A 6,626-nucleotide genomic window follows, 5' to 3' on the forward strand; every position below is an offset into this window, starting at 1 on the left:
TTTCTTTAATTTCATATACAAATAAATGCTTGTTGTACATTTCATACTACTTGGCATTTTATTTCATTACTAATATTTTCAATATAAAACAATATAACGCTTCTAGGTGCTTTTGTATCTTTTTTTGTCTTTTTTGGAAAATTTTCTAATGGCAACGGAAGCAGCTGTCAGCACCGCCACTTTTTACATCTATATTGATTGCAAAAAATCAATAACCACATGAGAGATATAGATACCTACAAGTGAAAATAAAGAAAATATTGTTTAAAAAATTTATACTTATACTTATATATGAATAGGTGTATATATTATATATATGCACATGTCGGTATCAACGTATATATATTATGTGTAAGCACTGTCACTTGTCTTGTGTTGTGAACGAAAACGCATGTCGATGAAAGTTACATGGTGAAAAGTTAGTATGAAAAAATAATCGCTGCTACGATTTGCGATTGTATTACATAAATTTTCCTGTAAATTTATATAATATATATGGACGGTTGTATATGCTATGTACACGTGTATATGTATGTATATATACAACGAATCTAAAAAAACTGTTGTGAATAAAATTGTTAGTCATCAAAATAAGACAAATGAATTGTAAAGAATGTAACATTAATAACGTCATAAGGTCGGTTGTTTGGTCAGCAGCAAAATGAACGTGCTGTGCACACTTGGTTACAAACGCAATTTCTCTGGTGGCGGATAAACATGTGCCACGATTATGTTTCTGTTGGGTCATGGCATTTGATGCGGACGGAGTAAACTCATTTTATACAAATAGTGTAAAATATTAAGGCAGTAGCAATAGCAGTAGCAGTAACAGTTTATGAATGACATACAGAGAGAGAGAGCGAACACATAAAGTAGGGATGTTGTGAATTTACTACAATTTGCATTTAGCATTTACTAGATGTTGACTCCTAACCCAACACCATTTCCCTTTGTAGAGTTATATACTTCCGGTAGATGTTTAAATAAACTGACTTAACTAAACTATACAGAAAGAACATATTTATAAATAAATTAAACAAACACAACTCCATCGGAAAGTTTAATTAAACTGGGAAGGTTATAAGTAAATAATATTTGCTTCAATATACATAGTACATGTATAATCATATTTAATTATAGAGTTAAGTACACAAAGGATTATACGCATAAGAACGCATATATAGTCATGTATATATTTAGTATTATTCATGTTTAACAAAAGCACCACACACACACATATTTATCTAGATACTTTACTTTTTTTTTTTTGCATATTTATTATATGGTATACTGAAAAATCAATCAATCAATCAATCAATTTCAAATTTACTTTTATTGAAGCAATAACCATGACGTTCTTAAAAAGTTTTAACTCAAATAAAATCAACAAGGAATAAAATCTTTAAGGAGAATGCATTAAATGTAACATGTCCTTATAAAGTATATAAAATATTTCAATCGCACAGTAAAGTAGAGTATTCCTGCTGACGTAATTTATACATTTTTATTTTTATTTTTATTTTTTTATATTACCCAAAACACAGACAAACGAAATTTAATTTCTCAAGAGCAAAAACCGAAAAATTAAATGAAAAGCGGAAAGCTGTGTACTACGTAAAACATTAATGAAAGGATTTACCAACTATTACGACGACCACTTAAAAGAAGAAAATGTTGTTGGAACTTTTTGTATCACATACCCCCGTCTCTCACTTCCTTTACCGTCGCCTTTATTTTACTGCAAAAATTCGTCCTATTTTGTTGCACTTGCTAAAGGACGAGAATTATGCAATGCATTCAATCTTACTTAAGAAACATTTTGCAGCGCAGTTTCTCATAATTACGCAAGGATACACCACTTCGACCGTATGTCGTCGCATAACTAAATTGTAGCCCGAATGCAAAATCTTTGCCAGAAAATTATACATTTTTGTTCTATATGTAAGATATATGTACGATGAAATAAACAAATATAATATTTTTTACCATGAATACTTAATTCGCATTATGCATACTTTAGCTTTATTTGCTCGATATAATATACACCAACCACTACAATAAAAGGAATTTATTATATAATTAAGAACAGAAACACTTCATGTGTTTTCTTAAATTAAGATGCTAAATTCAAAATCTGCACTAATTACATTAGCCATATTCACGATATAGAGTAACAAACTCGATAAACGAGTAAAATACCAATAAAGTTTAACATCGTGACTATCTTCAAAATACCATGGTACATCTGCACATGCTAATGACATGCTAAGAGACCTTAGAATAGATCCGGTCAAAAAATATATAAGGGACAGAGCTCTGAAGCTATATGCGAAAACCGACAGACTGCCCTACTTAGCACTATCTAATCTCAGAGTAATCACTAACCTCATAAGGCGGTATGCAGATCTTAGATCAATCATTGAATAATCACGAAGATTATCAAGAATACTCAAATTAGTCAGTGAGATGGGCGGAACTCTGCAGAATCTCCCCAGCTATCATAGAGTAAAAGTGCCCAGATGCACCAACTCGGAACATAACATAACACAACTATCCCTAATGCATTTTAAACTTTTGAAACTCTTAAAAGGAACCTTTAGAGTTATCATAATACATTTTATATCGCATCACGTAAACATGTTAAACTGAAAAAAATAATGACAATAAGTTAGTTCGTAATTAATCAAATAATTAATCAAATAATATGCAATATTAATAGTTTATGTTCGGAACTGATATTTAGCAACTAAAAAACATATTTAAAGAAGATCATTATAAACTGGAGATACACTGGGACTAAGTACACTAATTGTGATACAAGCTAAAGACAACTACAAACGGTTAAGTCAAATGGAATAAGGTAAATAGAATAAACTGGTTCTTTAGTGAGAGCCATACATAAACTCACAGGCTTACAAGATCAATAAACAAGTTAAGTTTCTTTTTTAATGAAAACCAGGATACTTAGATGAGCATTATACCCAAAATTGAATGTGGTAGAAATTATAAATGACATAAAAAAAAGTCTCTTAATTTAGGTAAAGAATAGATTCACTGACATTTTTTTACATCATGAAGAAATTTCTGTGTTCTAGAGAATAGAGAAAAGAAGAATTTTTTAAAAAATCCTGTTTTTTATCTGACAATTATTATAGAAATATTGAAATGTAACATGTAAATAATAACATAATGGAGTACATTAAAACATATCTCAGAACATATGATTCTTAGGTAGTTGTTATTATATCTATTCTAAACCATATTTCAGACACATGTAAAAAAAATTTTTTTTGTTTGAAGTTCAAGAAGACTCGAGACAGATAATTGTGGCAAATATGCTATTGAAAGTTGAAGTAAAGATTTTACTTCAGAAAACCATTGTAGTCATTATCAAGTATTCTTCTACAAAATACGGTTTTACCGATGATAAGGTATGTTTGTGAAGATCTAATATCCATCGTTAAACAGTTATATGCCTACATCATTTAAAGAACCCAGTTTATCACTGAATTTATAATTCTACTCTTCTAATCTTTTGTTAAGCTATCTAGTAACAAAAAAGATCTTACAACCGTGTATAGCTTTATGTGAAGATTGATCCGCCCAATCTAGAACTTTTATTGTTATGAATTTTTGAAATTGTACTTAAATGTAGAGGTCTGGATATTATTTTCGGTAATAATTCGAATTTTTTACTTTAAATTATGTTCTTTACATAGACTTATACATAAACTTTTATATATTTTTTTATATGCTTACCCATAAATATATTTATTTAAAGTGAATTCAAATTTGTATATTTGAATTAAATATATAGTATACAAATATTAAGTAACTAAATATGAAGAGGACTACTTTAAACTTCATGTCTGATACATATAATATAATTTGTTGAAAACTTTATTCACTACTGAAAGGAAATTCTTATCTAATTAAAAAATCTATTTAAACATTTATTCGTTTCAATTTTACATGATATATTGTTGTATTTCTGTCGTCGCAGCTATACGAATTATTCAATAACCTCTTTTGGAGTTTGATTTGATTCCAATTATTTTATTATTTGAATTGTAAGTTTAGTAATAATATTAATCTTTAAAAAAATTCTTTATTAATAAACTTTAAATTATTTAATTATATTATATATATAATAATATATATAATAATATATATAATAATATATATAATAATATATATAATAATATATATAGTTTATAGGTTTTGGTTTGTATATATATTTTAAATAACTATTTTAAATATTTTAATGAAATTTCAGTTCAATCTATTTTCGTTAGTTAATTATTTTAATAAATAGAATTTGAGTTTGCAGTTAATATTTCACTTCAATTTAATTGCATGATATGTAAAGTAAAAATATTCAATAATTAGATTTAAAGCACAAAATAATATTCATAAATATTTATTGATTAATATAAGAATATTTCATATATTAGAAGTAAAAAAAAAATATATGTAAACAAGCGAGTACGTAAACAAGCAACTGAGCTAGTAAGCAAGTAATGAACTAAGCAATTAAGTAAGTAAATAAGAATATAACATAAGATAGAACTTCAAACGTAAGAGGTTCTCACAAACCCTTTGAGTGCAGAGTTTTCAGCAAAAGTGCAATGTGAATGCAAACTTAAGCTATCTTACCATAAAGTATCTTAAATATTGCCGTGTAAAGATCATATAAAATTGATGCTCACATTGTATGCAATTTGATGGAAACAGTTTTTTATGAAAGAAATGGTATTAAAGAATAGAGAATGTCACACATTTTAAAAGTGCTCGCTCCTTTATGGTATTTTAATGACAAAAAAAAACAAAAAATCTGAGAGATGAAACGTAATATCAACTTCACAACACGCGAGTTAATGTTCATTAACTACTTAGCCTTCTAAGGTTGTCGCTGTGGTATATGCGTTTATTGTTTTTAAATTCTCTCACAAGCTTTTGATCCATTAAACAAGAAAAACTCCCTAACTTTTTATTGAAACATTTTTTTTTTCTTCTTTTCTCCTTTTGTCGCTCATCTTATACCAGAATCTCTGCAAAACTTCTCGCATTTTCGCTCAAATTGGTTTAGTTATCTCTCATTTTTCACATATATCTTCACATTTTTTGATTACAACTGTTCTGAGAGCAAATATGGAATGTGAATACATCCTCTAGATTCCTTTCGTACGAAATCTAAAGTTTGTAATGTAAAATGGATATAAAAAAAAAAAGGTATAGTAATGAAAAACATATAAACTCTTTAAAGTAATAATATTCTAGTTTTCTACGAATGAACATTTTCAACTGCAAAGAATTTATTAAAAACAGTCTCGGGATTGTTTTGATAATTGATGAATTTTTTTTAGTCGTTCTACTGAAGGTTGTCAAAATCAATAAACATATTTAAACATTAATGATAAATTATAAATATAGTACAGCATAAAGAGAAAAACACTTGATATATAACATTTCTTTGTATAAAATTTTTTTTTATAAGCAAATCAATAATTTAACAATGGCAAAACAATGAAGTATATTACATTTTTATATTATCGGAGAAAAAAAATTTAATCGCAACGGCAGGATTTTACAAAATCAAAATAAAATCATAAATAAAATACAACAATCTGCAGTTTTTCCTACTGCACTGTGTCGTAATATCCATAATATATAGTATAGTGTAGTATATAGTATATGTAACACTCTATTAATAAGTTGAACAAAACCTAAAAGCTTTTAAGTAGTACACACAGAATTTGTAGTAACTGAACAAGTGGAAAACACTAGAGAAAAGTATGAAAAATGTGTAGAAACACTGGAAAAAAATCAGAATGTTACACACGTTCTAGAGACACGCATACTCTGTACATAGATACGATTACATTGCACACTTCATTTGTTGTGAAAAGTGTTTATATACAAACTATAGTACACTGTTAAGGATATGCAATGAAAATACCATAGTTGCTGCAAATGTCAAAAGAAAAAATACTTTTTAAAGGATGCTGAAGGAAAATGTGGGTGGATGGGCGGTAGATAGAGTGAAATTTAAAATTTTTAACTTTACCTTTTGCAAGCAGGCAAGTATTAAGCACGTTGGCATTAAGTTCTTTGCATAAGTGAAATAAATACATATTTTAGGGAAAAACAACAAACAACAAAATAAAATAAAATAAAATAAACAGAAAAGTTAAACTAAAAAAATATATACATTAAAAGCAATGACTTTATTTCATTTGCATTATTACACACTGATTCTGTAGATTCTGTAGCATAGTTTGCCAAGTTCCAGAGCTTATGGAATTGTATCTAATTAAATTATCTTACAATATTTATATATTTATAGAGGGTTGAACGTATTAATTAGCAGAAGTGCAGTCAATCACAACCGCTTGTTATTTCTATTTAAACTGTCAGGCTGCTTAATTCACAAAAATACATATAACTATATATTTTAGTGAATAAATTACGTTTAAGTAAACTGTTTTTTTCATGTTATTCTACTAATTAGAACAATTAAACAGCTATTAAAAAACTAAAAATAAATTTTTACATTCAGTTCTATAGATTTTATTGCATTTTTTAATATATTTATAGTGGCATGTGCTCAATGATTATTTGTCTAG

Source organism: Teleopsis dalmanni, chromosome 2 (assembly GCF_002237135.1).
Source record: "Teleopsis dalmanni isolate 2A chromosome 2, ASM223713v2, whole genome shotgun sequence".
In the NCBI taxonomy this organism is placed as follows: domain Eukaryota; kingdom Metazoa; phylum Arthropoda; class Insecta; order Diptera; family Diopsidae; genus Teleopsis; species Teleopsis dalmanni.